The sequence below is a fragment of the Triturus cristatus genome, chromosome 1_2 (genome assembly GCF_964204655.1).
Source record: "Triturus cristatus chromosome 1_2, aTriCri1.1, whole genome shotgun sequence".
Lineage (NCBI taxonomy): Eukaryota > Metazoa > Chordata > Amphibia > Caudata > Salamandridae > Triturus > Triturus cristatus.
In genome coordinates, this window is record NC_140580.1 from 901,847,358 (window position 1) to 901,861,811 (window position 14,454).

At 40.9% G+C, this 14,454-nt stretch overlaps 1 protein-coding gene across 3 annotated transcripts in view; it reads right to left on the reverse strand.

Annotated features, from left to right (window-relative positions):
- PUSL1 (pseudouridine synthase like 1) overlaps positions 1-14,454 on the reverse strand; it is a 468,348-nt gene that overhangs the window by 274,141 nt on the left and 179,753 nt on the right. The window lies entirely within an intron of this gene.

Genomic DNA, 14,454 nt, shown 5'->3' on the forward strand with positions numbered 1-14,454 from the left:
CTAATGATATGGATCAAGGGGGCGACTGTACAGATCACCCCTACATGGCACATAATGTCATACAATGTATGACACACAACTAATTCCTTGTGTCTATGAGTCCTGCAGGCTGCAGTTGCTCAAGGTTCAAGTCCTGTAACGCCTACAAGAATTGCTGTGCCAGTAGTAGCAGGTGGATGGCACCACCCCTCAATTTAGGGGGCTGGGACTTATTTTTCTCCATCAGACTTTACCCAGAGAAAGGGAGGAAGAAGGGTGAAGAGGAAAATAGGAAAACAGTGACAAACAGCAAAAGCAGGGACAGAAAAAGAACCTGTAAGATTGAGATACAGAGGCAGGAAGTGAAGGGTGGTGGAAGAAATAGATATGACAGGGGAATCAAGACTGGGCAGCTTTAATGTTCGACAATGACGATTCTTAAAGGTTTACTGAATAAAGAATCAAGATTTTATTAAAGACAAGAAGGCTAGCATTATGCATTTAATCTTTTATTACTTCTTCTGAGCAGCAACACAACTTAAAAGCTTCCCAGAATGGAACTTAAAACATCACAAACAAAATGAATGTTCATCTCATATAAATACTTTGTGTCCACCATTTTCTTCCTCTTTTGTTCAGCTTCCTCAACAACATTGAAAAACAATCCTTCTCTACTCTAAAATAAATTTAATCTGCAGGAAAAAACAAACAACCGAAAAATGAACCTTTTCAAATAACAAAACAATTAAACAAACCTTAAAACAAACATATCATTGAAAAACAATCTTAATTCACAAAATGAAATTTCACTTCACAATCCCTCACCTCATCTCAAAGGGAAGGGTGGGTGGACTAATCCTAGCCTCCTTGTCTTTAATAAAATCTCGATTCTTTATTCAGTAAACCTTTAAGAATGGTCTTTTTATGGCTAGACAGGAGGCTAGCATTATGCATATTCAAAGCTTCCTAAAACACATTTTGAAATATGATCAACCTTCCTAAAATAGAACTTCCTGAACGTCTCAGCTGAAGACCAATCTGCTGCCTTCAAAATATCTTCTATCCTTTCTCCCATCATGCTTACCTTACTAGTCATCACACCCCTTGCGCTATGAGCAGTAAGCTTAGGCATGTCAACACCTGCCTCCTTCATAGTCGCTTTCACCCATCTCACAATAGTCGCATTACTCACTGGTTTGAATGGCTTCAAGTAAGATATTAAGAGTTGTTCTACTCCATCGCTTCTCTTTTCCAACACACGAGACTCCTACTCCTTCATACAACGCACCACACAAAGCTTTGGTGTATCATCAAATCTTGGATAGAAAATTGATTCTGACATAGTCTTTGTTCACTTACAAACCTCAAAAACCACACCATCCGGCTGATACAAACATCTAGACCACTCTAAACCCTTAACATCTGACACTCTCCAAAAAGAAATTAAACAAAGAAGAGTTGCTAAATTCCAAGACAACTTCCTTATCTCCAAATACCGATTACTCAGCCACAACTGAAATAATTTCAATACCAAACCTACATCCCATAAAGACTTGTACTTTGCTAAAAGGGGTCTCTTCAAACGGATACCCTTCATGACTCTACACACTGAAGGACTTCTTCCCACTGATATTCCTTGTACTAACAAATGCCCTGTTGCCACAGCAGACCTATAACAATTCACTGCTCTATAAGACATTCCTTTCTCAAAAAACCCGCCAAACAATTAGCCACCTCTACATCATCCACGTCCAACGGATCCAAATCCTTTTCCATGCACCAACTAATCCAAATTCTCAAAGCTCCTCTGTATCTTTTCTTTGTTCCAGGTGCCCAAGACTCATTGGGTAAATTTGAAGCTGATTCCGAAAGTCTTGTCACTCCTCCTGAATGCCTGATATCTTCCAAACTAGAAGGTTGAGAAAACCTGAAGTCACCAGAGGATGTTGCACCCCATCTATTCCCAACAGAAGACCTTTTTCTGCATCTATCAGAAAAGGTTCCTCCACAGCTAACTTGCTTACTGATGGAAACCAAGGTTGACACTTCCAGAAAGGAGTCACCAGAACCAGACAACATCTCTGTCTCCTCACCTGGACCAAAACCCTCTGAATCTTCTAAAAAAGGAGGGAACGCATATCCTTTTATCCACTTCCAATTCTGATGGAACCAAAGGTCCAAATAACTCCACAAGCCTCTTGAAAACGTCCTTGTTCAGCATCCAGTCGCAGTAATCTATCATATTTCTGGAATACCAATCTGCATTCACATTCATCCTCCCTGGTAAATATTCCACCTTCAAATCTATTTTGTATTCCCAAATTTCCTTCGTCAATTCCGTTTATCTCTTTGATCTGCTTCATCCCAACTTGGTTACATACGTAACCGCTGTTACATTGTTCATACACAGAGGAACTCAACTCCCTATCAAATCCTTCTGAAAACTTTGTAAGGACCAACATACCTGCCTGCATCTCTAAACAATTTATATACTCTACTCTCTCATCCAGGGACCAGACACCACCTGTCTGCCTTGTCAAACAAGATGCACCCCAACCTAGATTGCTTGTATCGCTCTCTAGCACAAAATCCGTCTGTGTCCTAAAAATTGCTTTCCCGTTCCATGCTTCCAAATTCTCCTTCCACCAAATCAATTCCTCCTTCACCTCTTGGTTCAAATAAACTATATATCCGTACCAAAAACCTTCCGCCAACCTCTGTACCTACAAACGCAGAAGTGATCTGTAATGATGTTGGCCTGGAAATATTGCCTGAATTGAAGATGACAAAAGTCCAATCACTCGTGCCAATTCCCTTAACTTTACAGAGTCATTCTTTGACATAGAAACAACCTCCTGCTTTATCTTTTTTATTTTCTTCTCTGGCAAACGTAAACAACTTTCCTTTGTGTCCACCACAAATCCAATAAACTCCATGTTCTGTGACGGATACATCACAGATTTTTCCACATTTATCATAAACCCTAAACCTTTCAACAATTCTGTCATCACTTCTAATTCTTCCCAAAGAATATCCACATCTTGATTCATCAGTGCAATATCGTCCAGATAAATTATCAACCTCATTCCTCTCTCTTCCAGATAACCCCCTACTGGATGCATCACTTTCGTGGGTGCCGCTGGCAATCCGAAAGGCAGGCACTGAAATTGAAACAATTGATTTTTCCATCTGAACTGTAAGAAACACTGACTTTCTTTCGCCATAGGAATAGTGAAATAAGCATCCTTCAGATCTATCTTTACCATCCAATCTAGATCCTGCAGCGAATCTCTCAAAAAATGAATTCCCTCCATTTTGAAATGTCGATATGTCACATACTGATTGAGATTCCTGAGGTTTATCACAGGCCTCCATTCTTTGTCCTTTTTTTCCAGTACAGATAAGGTACTCACAAACCCTTTGTCGTCTTCTTCCACCCGAATAATAGCATTTTTTCTAACATCTGATCTACCTCCTCTCGGATTACCTTCTGCAACTCCTCCTGAAACACCAACTCCTTTGGTTCTTCCAATTAAATAGGTTCTGCATCGAACTCTATACATATCCTGTTACAGACTGCAGAACCCATACATCTGTAGTTATTTTTTCCCATTGATCATTGTAAAACTTCAATCTTCCTCCTACTTTTAAAGGGGTAAAAACAAAAAAGTTCCTCGTACTCACCTTGTGCTTGTCCTTGTCCACGACCATAGGTTTGTCCTCTAGAACGTATTCCTCACCTTCCCTGATTCCTTCCTCTCTGTGGATAGAACTGACTCTTTCCAGGCTGTCCTCTGTACACACAGTTCCCCTGATAAGCGATATTTTGATACTGGGCTCTAAAACCTGCCCGGCCAGTAGTTTGCCCTCTCCTACCGGCTCTACCATAAAAACTGTTATTATGAAACACTCTTCTCATAGAAAACTGTGCCTTATCCAGACTTGTAAAAGTCTTCACATATTTAGATAAGGATCTTACCAGACCCTCTCCAAATAACAAACCCTTTGCTTCATCTGTTGACTCCCCTTCAGCCAACTCACTCAATTTTGGATTAATTTGCTTTAATAATGTTCTACGCCTTTCTGCAAGAAGCACTGCATTGGCGTTACCCATAAAGCAAATTGCTCTCTCGCACCATGCTCTCAGTAATAACAAATCCACTTCTGTACCTTTTAAAAAAACACTCCTCAACTGTGTCAAAAATTCTAGCCAAGGGTCCCAAGACATCAAGCAGTTTGTCTTGGAAAATCTTAAGAGACTTCTCTAAACCCTTTCTTGGATCCTTACCCCTTTTAAACATGTAAGTAATTAAATCCGGATCCAAATTAGGAGTCAGAGTCACCTTGTCGTCAATTACTGGCCTTGAGCATTCAGCTCTTATTGAATTGTGTTCCTCGCTCCCCAGAGGTTGTCGCAACCTATATTTAATATATTGTGAAACATGCTCCACTGGCCACCAATCCTTACCCCTCGGATGCCTTATCTCTCTTGGATCAAACAGTTCCTCCCCAAATGGGTCCTTAATAGATGTCTGTTCTTATGCACAGTCCCTGATCTCAAGACACTTTCCTTGTTCTCATATTCATCCTTGTACTCCAAATCAGGGACATATTCATCCAGATTAACACTGGACCTTCCTCCTTGAGTCTCAATCTCATCAGCATAATTTTCCTCCATCTCAGAACTTCGCTGACTTTGATGTGTGCCGCCTAGGACACTTGAACTATGCGAGGCGCTTAGGCCTCCTTTATTTCCTTCTAAATGTCCTTTCTTATAAAAACATTTGCCTCTAGGTCCCCTATTCTCAGACTCATTGTCTGAAACTGAAAAATATTCTTCCTCATCTATACCTTTCCTATCTCTTTTACCTAAAATTTGTTTAAAAGTCTCTTGGTTTACTGTTTTTACCTCATCACTCACCAACTTTCTCAATTTTTCCTCTCTTGCCTCCTCAGACATCTGAACATTATCCATTTCTGCCTTTTATATAAATATCTATTTCAATTTGATACTATTACCTTTTCCTATTAAAATTTCAGACTATAAACTTACTAATAATATACCTTTCTTACACCAAACTCCTTTTACTGTAAAACACAAGCGTAAACCAAACCGGTAACGATCCTCTGAAGCAAACGCTTCTTTTCTTAGCTCTTAGCAACTTTCCTGAGCAACCACCTTAATTTCTTTTGCACTTAGAAAACTATCGCAACCAGACCTTTAACGATCGCCTAAAGAGAACGCTTGTTGCTTAGCAAACTCTCTGCTCCACCGCCTCTCAAAAATGGCTTCATTGTTGATGAATTACACCAAATTTCCATCGAAAAAAAAGATAAACCCCACATAACGATGTGGATCACCTACTCTTGTGCGACTGCTCATGCCTCAATTTTATGAATATTGCTTCATCAGCCGCTCACGTGCATGCGGAGCTCGATTTCAAAACGCGGTACTTTTAAAACATCTTCTTTCATTCTACTAAATTAAACTCCATTCGCAATATAAATAAATATTTTTACCTTTTAACCTATTCTCCATCGTAAACTTCCCATTATCAATTATGATGAACAAAACTATTTCTCTAGTCATAATTTCATTGACGCAACCACAACCAAACAAAATATCAAATATTCTACCAAAAAATTGGGTAAATCACACTCTTTCAAGACTCAAACGAGCACTCAAACTAAAACATTCATTATACTTATCTTGCTCAGAAGCACCAACAAAAGAGGAAGAAAATGGAGGACACAGAGTCTTTATAATGAGATGAACATTCTTTTTCTTTGTGATGTTTTGAGTTCCAGTCTGAGAAGCTTTTATGTTGCGTTGCTGCTCAGAAGTAATAAAAGATTAAAGGCATAATGCTAGCCTCCTATCTTGCCATAAAATCCTCACATAAAACATCACCAGTGACAGGCTCCTAAAAACACCGGGCTCCTACACTTATTTATTTTAACATATGAGGCACTACCTGGAGGTCTACTGATGGTGATAAAACTTTATTGTCTGATTACTTAAAATCTTTACAAAACGTGTTTGCATTAAAATACATCGTTTTTCTTTTTTTTTTTTTAAATGAGCAACTTATAAAATTCCATCCAGGAAAATAACTCGAATCAGGCTGTGTCTTGACGCCAGAAAGGCTACTTGTGCACCCTTAACTTCCATGTTTCATAGGAGTGGAGTGAAAGCTTGTTAATATAACACAAGTGATTTCAGGTAAAGTCTAGAGCAGTCCTGCAGTTTCTTATGAGTGCCACAGTACTCAAACTTTAAAAAGCATAAGGTCCCTCTACCATGGTGTCGCAGGCTAATGCAAGCATTGCTTAGCGTGCCAATTCCAAGCTTGATGGTCCACCCAATGTTCTAGTAACCACCTCGTGTGAGTTCAAGTGAGCTCTGCATAGGACTTGGGTATCAAGTGCAATGTGCCACACCATTTATTTAGCCTAGTGTAAAATCCGCCATGTGCCAGCGCAAAGACCCCTGCTTATATAACAAAGCGCAATATGCAATATTATGAAAGGCCATGGCGTACAATGTTATGGGTTGCTCTAAAGTGCTGAGTGATAGTGCAACAGACAGATGCAAGAGGTTGTAAAAATACTCAGGGAGCATGCGAGCATACCCTGTTAACCAGACATAGTCTATAATCAAAAAACCACATTCTACTTATAGGGTTTGGCTGTCCTGGTGCACAGTGCCATGGTGTATAAGACTGAGCAAATCATGCTAGCCTATTGTTCTGAAGCACCACATACTGATGCCTTAACACAAATTAATGTAACAAGACAAAGTACCCTGTTTACCATTCATAGTCAATAGACTACTGTGATCTTTTCAAGTTTTCCAAGCATGCGATCAGCCAATATCTTCCCCATTGCAGTAGGCTCAGTGTTCGTGAATGGCAGCCCCCGTTGTTAGACTGGCCTTTCGTAGGAGCCTGATGGCTTCCGAAAAGAACTTGCCAAACTGAACTAATTCCTTTGGAGTCACTGTGGAGTAGATTAGCATTAGAGCCCCTTTGCCTGCTCTTGTCCCACGCTGCACAAAGACTGGCCTTAGTTACATTCGACTTTGTTGTAGCAGGCCCGCGCAGCAGCATTAAATGTGAACAGCCGATTCAGAGTGCTATTGACACAGCCTGCATTGTCCAAGCCCTTGTGCCAAGTTCTTCCAGTGCGCCCTGTATTCCCATATAGGCATTGTTAAAAGCCTGAATACCAGTATAATCTTAAAGGCCTGTTTTCCAATGGCTGCTCTCAGATATGGTTGGCAAAGGATAGATTTGTGTGATGCTGCGAGCCACTCCCCTCCTCTAATGTTTCTGGCTAGTTTTTATATCAAGTTCTCTTGAGGCCCTCCTGCCATGGCTTTTTCTTTAATTGTGCTGTAGTGATTGGGGGCTCTGTCAAATATATTGAATCCAGACTTAGTGTTGCTCCGGCCGAGCCAAGGTACTTTGCCCAATTGCTTTTTTTGTCCAGGCTTTTGTTTTGGAGGTCCACTGTTTATACGCATATGCTGATTGTAAAGCCTGCCAGTGATGTTTCACTAACGTTTGCCTGGCTGTTTCCTGAAACAACCGAAGCAAACACTCATGCTGCAAAGCTATTATGTATAGACCTTGGGACATTCCTAAACTCTCCATGTGCTCCTGCACACTGACGGCTCCAACAAGGTTTCAGGTTGACAGAACTTCGGCTTGTCATGTCTCTAGCCAGGAAGAAATGTATCCGCTTTCAATTTCATACAAAAGAAAACTATAGCTTAAGGCTTTTGAGAGATGTATAACATGGTGCATGGAGCCTCAAGAACAGAGAGAGAGATAAAAGGGCATTCTTTTTACTTTGCATTACTGTGATTGGAGTAGAGCTCAGCTTGTCACTGCTGCTTAGTAAACAGGGTCCAAGCACAACAGGATTAACTACCTGAATTATGTAGGATTGTATTGCAGCATTTGTATAGCGCTTTCTTATTTCTGAGGAGGATTCAAGCGATTTAATACACATTTCATTTAACTACCTGTAAAATAAAGGTGAAAACCAACCAACATATTAATCCTTCTCAGCCTGACTACTGAATACTTTTTTAACCCTTGAAAGGTTGCAGCCCTGTTGGTCTTGAGAAGGAGGCAATCACACTATGTGATGTCTCCAGGGCTCTAAAACCTGTACTGGGTCCTGCTGCAGTCACTGAAGTGACTCCACTCCCACCCTTGTAAATTCATCTTCCAATATTTCCTTTAAATGCAGGTTGACCTGGGGGGGCGATGGGTTCGCAGAGCTGGGGTAAGGGGAGGCGGGTCTGAGGCTGTTGGGCACTCCTGAATACTAGCATAAAGGGATGAAAGCGTTTCAGAGTCCAACCTCCCAAGAGGCTGGGGTCCTTCCTCTGGCAGCCACTATTTAAGGAGCACAGTAGAGGTGATAGCAGGGGTCACTGGGACTGAATATTGAATAATCAGGTCGGTCGTTCGTTTAACAAAGGAAAGGCAGGTCTTGTGCTTCCTTCTACTTGCTCCAGCAACGCTGTGGGGCACCTTAAAGTAGCCGCTGATGCCAGAGCCCACCACCATCTACTTCAAGCTCTGCCGTCAACAAATATTCACTTCAATCCACAAACCTAGACTCATTGATACAGAAGAAGCACTATATTGGGACTATCAACCTACTGCTGCCAGGAATGAAAGGCAACTTACTCACCGCCTGTTACGACAAATTAAAAATAGGGCAGCAAGAAAGGACCTCAACTTCTGTCTGTCTTGGGTAAGTTTCTGTATGGTGCCCTAGCTATGGTTCAAGGTCATTAATCCTGTTTTCACAGTTCAACTCCAGGTGTTATTTGGCCTGCGTCTCTTTATTTTGCCTTCTAGGGTCCAGCGGAGAGCTGTTCTTGTGATGGAGTCTTGTTCTCTTCCGATGATGTGTCCCATCCATTTCTATCTTTTTCTCATAATGATGGTGTCCGTGCTTTCTTATTTGCATCTCATGAGCAGTTCCTGGTTTGAGATGGTTTGTTGCCAGAAAATGCACAAGATTCTTTTCCGCTTACTGGTGCAGAAGGCTGACAGTTTGGTGTTGTCGCTTTTAGTCATTCACTAGCATTGTGATCAATGCAAGAGTGGGGACTGAATACAGCTCTGGTAATTCCTCACCTTGGTGTTGGTGCTGTACTGAGATGACCTCCACACATTGTTCAGCATCCAGAAGGCAATCCTGCCTTGTTGAGTCGGCCCATGATGTCTCTGCCTGGCCCACCATCATGTCTGATGGTACTGCCTAGGTAAGTAAACTGTTCATTCATGGATTACTAGGTCCTCTCCATCCAACTTGTTTGGTTATGGTTAAACATAGGATGCCTATGCACACGTTAACAGGTAATGCTTTGTAAGTACAAACAGTAGTGGAGAGAACAAGAGTTCAAAAAATACTTAGTGAGTCCAATAAAGTGTATCTTTCTTGTTTTAATATGGATCCGTTGCCCAGCCAACACGTGTTTCGTCCGGGTGTGAACCCACGACTTCTTCAGGGCTACAAAAACATATAAGGGTACAATGTAGAGACACTACAGTAGAGGCATAAAATAGTTATTAACAACGTGAAAAAACCCGACACTGCGCCTGTGAACACACGAAATTGAACCCCTGTGACAAAATTTAGTTCCATGATAAGAAAAATATAGTAAGTGAGACAGTCGAAACTACGTTGTTGACAGACCTAACCTGGCAAGATGACATCATTTTAGCCTCATTAGACGTAGTCTCCCTCTACACCAACATTGACCCAATACTAGGCATGGAAGCTTTGAAATGGCATTTTGGTAAATTGCCAGCCACACAATGGCAACACACAACAATGTTACTGTCCATGACTGAACTTATTCTAACCAATAATTGTTTTTTGTTTGAGGGCCAGTGGTACAAACAAATACGAGGAGTAGCCATGGGTTCCAAATGTCACCGTCATTTGCTAATCTTTTCATGGGGTACTTTGAGGCTAGATGGCTTTGGGGAGACATGGGCAGTCACTTTAGTCAATATATCGTCTATTGGGGGCGATATATCGACGACTGCTTGTTACTTTGGTCTGGCACAGAATACTTACTACATGAATTATATAGCTTCCTGGATTCTAACACTCTGGGAGTTCAATTCACTCATCAACATAGTAGGACAAACTTAGTCTTTTTAGACATAGAATTGTACCTCACAGATGGAGTCTTACAGAGTAAGTTGCATCGCAAGCCAACTGTGTGCAATGCGGTGTTACATGCCACCAGCGCACATCCTAAACACCAAATTAGGGCCATTCCGTTCGGTGAATTCACCAGAGCGAGACGAATCTGCAGTGAAGACAGAGAATTTCACTCCTGCATACATGCCATGAAAAACCGGTTCAGGTTTCGAGGCTACCAACAAACCACCTTGGAGAGGGCAGAGAAACGTATTTTGGGTCTTCCACGAACAGAAACACTTAAAGACTAGAAAGCCTGATGACAAACTCACTCAACCTATCAGAATCATTACAAACCATAATCATAAAACCGAAGTTCTGACGAAGAGTATGAACAAACATTGGAACACACTTAGAGCTGAGAAAACTATTGAATCCCTCACTTCACATAGATCTCTTGTTACCTTCAGGAAAGGCACCACACTGAGATCTATCCTGAGTCCTACTATACCGAGAAAAGCAGAGATGAGTGATTGGCTCACCACACACATACAGGGTTTTCATAAATGTGGATGCTGTGGGGTTTGCAGGTGGGCTGCGCAACACACTAAACATTCTCAGGGCCCGATGGGAAGGAATACAAGATCAGACAGAACATTTAACTGCTCTACACGTTTTGTTATATACATAATTACTTGTATCTGTCACAAACAATATGTAGGTAGCACCATTAGAATGCTGAAAGATCGCATCAGTGAACATGCTAGGGCTTTGAAACAGAATGACAGCAGATACCCTTTGGCGGTCCATGCTAACAACTGTGCTGCACAGGGCCCTTACAAACAATTTAAGTTCTTTGGAATAGAACAAATTCTACCACATCCTAGAGGAGGTGACAGAGAACTGGCGTTACGGCGTTCTGAAGCAACTTGGATCATGCGTCTAAATGCGGTTGAGCGGGGTCTCAACACAGACCATGAGCTTCAATTCTTCCTAAGTAACTAGCCTTTAGATAGAGTTACATTTCTCAATAATTAAGTGGTCTGTGTTCGGGGGGCCTTAAACATTCTTTCCTTTTTCGAATACATCTGTAAAGGCCTTAAATGTAATAAATTCCTGACAGAAGGTGTAATTAATATGTATCATGTACACCTATTATGGTAGTAATTATTTTTACTTGCGATACATCGCCTTAGGTTTCTGCATTTCTCTAACTTACTGTAACTCAATTAATTTTCACTTCTTGAGAAATTGCGGTATCCTTTCCCCGGCATGTTTTTAATATGTGCAGAGTCATTTGGTCGCTAGTAATAATTTTCATATGTTCTCCCTTGTAAACTAGACGCTCACCGTACTAGCAATCCGTGACATGCTTTTTGATTTATTACTCCATGTATGCGGGTATCTCAATACAGTTGTGTTTTACTTCTATCCATGCCTGTGGTTTCTTTCTCTAGTTAATCCTCTCAATCTCCTTTTATTCTTATTCCCCGCTGGTCCACCCCACCGGGTTATCAATCCTGTTTGTATCTAGGGTAACATTGCTAGCTTATTTCCTCTTTGAAATAATTATGCCTTTTGGTTGGGGCACCGGAGCCCACGTATACTGTTCTCTTACTTTACCTTCGGCCATTTAACTTTAACTCGATTTTAACACTGCATCAGAATGTTTGGCCAGGGTCACTGTAATTGTTGCTTGGCTTCTACTTACGATTAGTATTTTCACCTCGATTTAACGTTAAAGACAGCGAGATGTTATTACTCGCTTCCGGTATGGTTACCGGATATTCTTTGTGCGGTCTAGTCTTCCGTTTATGTTTGATGTTATAACGTCAACCACCGTTACTTCCGGATTGATGACTGATTTGATTCCTACTGACTCCGTGGCGTACTCGGTCCACAGGTAATTCCTGTTCTAAGCTTAATATACCTCTAGCTGTTAAGGAAAGTGTTGGGGACGTTTACGATTTAAACATATATGTGACTGGATTATACCTTACCTTGAGGTTTATCGGTACTTGGGGTATGTACACATCACACCCTTTGGGTAGCGAATTTCTTATGATTTCAGATTATTTGCACTTTCCCTGTTAGCCTGATAGGTAAGATTTACTCCGGTTTTTCGCATTACCCCTTGATTCAACGGATTGGTATTCACTGTATATTATCCCTATTCACTCTTTTTTTCTTTCCCTCATTTTCTCTCTCGTGTACTCTCTACCGAATGAGTCATGGTAGATTCTAAATCTCTTGTATACCACGACCCAATATAATATTATTATTTTTATTGGTCTCAACTTATACTTCTGTCCCTGTAAATGGAACATTGATACTTTAGAATATTCAACGGCCCGTTATGACTAGAACTTGACTCATGTAATCATTTTGTTGTGAATTTGTATTGTACACACGCAACCAGGATCAGAATTGAATTAAGTTTTAAGATGTTTTTACTGCACAATCTTGACCTGCACCGGGTTCATGGTGTCACAACGTAGTTTCGACTGTCTCACTTACTATATTTTTCTTATCATGGAACTAAATTTTGTCACAGGGGTCAATTTCATGTGTTCACAGGCGCAGTGTCGGGTTTTTTCACGTTGTTAATAACTATTTTATGCCTCTAATGTAGTGTCTCTACATTGTACCCTTATATGTTTTTGTAGCCCTGAAGAAGTCGTGGGTTCACACCCGGACAAAACACGTGTTGGCTGGGCAACGGATCCATATTAAAACAAGAAAGATACACTTTATTGGACTCACTAAGTGTTTTTTGAACTCTTGTTCTCTCCACTACTGTTTGTACTTACAAAGCATTACCTGTTAACGTGTGCATAGGCATCCTATGTTTAACTGTTTTAGACCTTGGTCTACTTGGGGGGTTTAGGGTTTGTTTTCCCCCTGTCCTACTTGCACCGTTGGATATTTTACGTTTGGACTCCTACGTACACACTGGTGGGCGCCATCGCATACCGCAAGCCTTAAACCCTTCTCAAGTAGTTATTCTTTGAACCTAAGCGGTAGGGGCAGCCCCAGCGTTGAAAAAACGGAATACCTATTTTGTTTTGTAATTCCCATTGAATACTTTACGTGCATTATCATGAATCGTGATCAAGTAACACAAGAATTGTTTCAAAATTTGGCCAAAGGAGACACTGTGGCTGCAAGTGTTAAAAACACTAATCAGATTAGAAATGAGGGATTGAGGGACAAATTCATAAAACTGGAGAAATTAAAAAAGAATGAGAATAGTAAATGGTGGGATGGTATTACTCTAAGACAGAACTTAAGACTGGAGAGAATACCTAGGGGGTTGCGTGCCCAAATTTTCCCCACATATGACGAGTTAGACGAAGACCTGTTGAAACTCTGGTAAGAATCCCTAACTTCCAACTCTAAAACCTTAATGGGCATACTGATTGATAATGCTGACCGAAAAGTCACAGCACTAGAGAAGGAGACTTGTACACTTGAGAGTGAAATTAAAGACCTAGGACTAGTGGAAGCTACAGAAAAAAATTATGTCATCCTGGCTGATATATTAGCTAAACACCAGGAAGACATCAAACAGCGTAAAGCAAGAAAATTAAAACGGGATGAAATCGACTATAAAGAAGGGAGAGTATTTACTTTCGCCAAAAAATAAGATGATGTTTCTGCCAACGATCAGAATAAGAACAAACTAAGTAGTCAACATAACAGCTCTGTTTCCTCTAGCTCTACCTCCCTTAGTGTTCCAGCATCTAGCGATGGAGAAATAGACAATACAACAGCCATCACTAGTGGAGATAGACCAGGCAGTTCTTCCTCTTCTTTTTTACAGGAAGTACAACGCATCAAGAGGGGCAACAGAACACAGCCCCTCCCAACAGATACCGTAAGAAAACCAGGAGAGGCAAGACAGCAGGTCTTAAACGACTACAGGAGGAATCTGAGGTCAGGGGACAAGAGGAATTAAGAAAGATACAAGAGATGGGGGTAGACATTATCAACCTATCTCCCCTCTTACTTTCCGATGATATGATCTCCCTCCTTAAAAAGGGCTTAGGCTTTTGACCTACGGATAGGGGAGATGTGTGCAAAACAAAAGTAGACTTGTTTAAATTCATTCGGAGTTTGAAATTGAAAAAGATGTTTGCAACCAATCCCAGTGTGAATAAACAGACTAAGAACATTCCTGTTTGTGGTGCGTCTGACATTCTCAGCATACAGGAGTTATAAGACACCCAGTTGTTACTTTCCATTACTAACCAGGAAGCTTCACCTGATGATTTAACCCAACTATTATTTGATCTG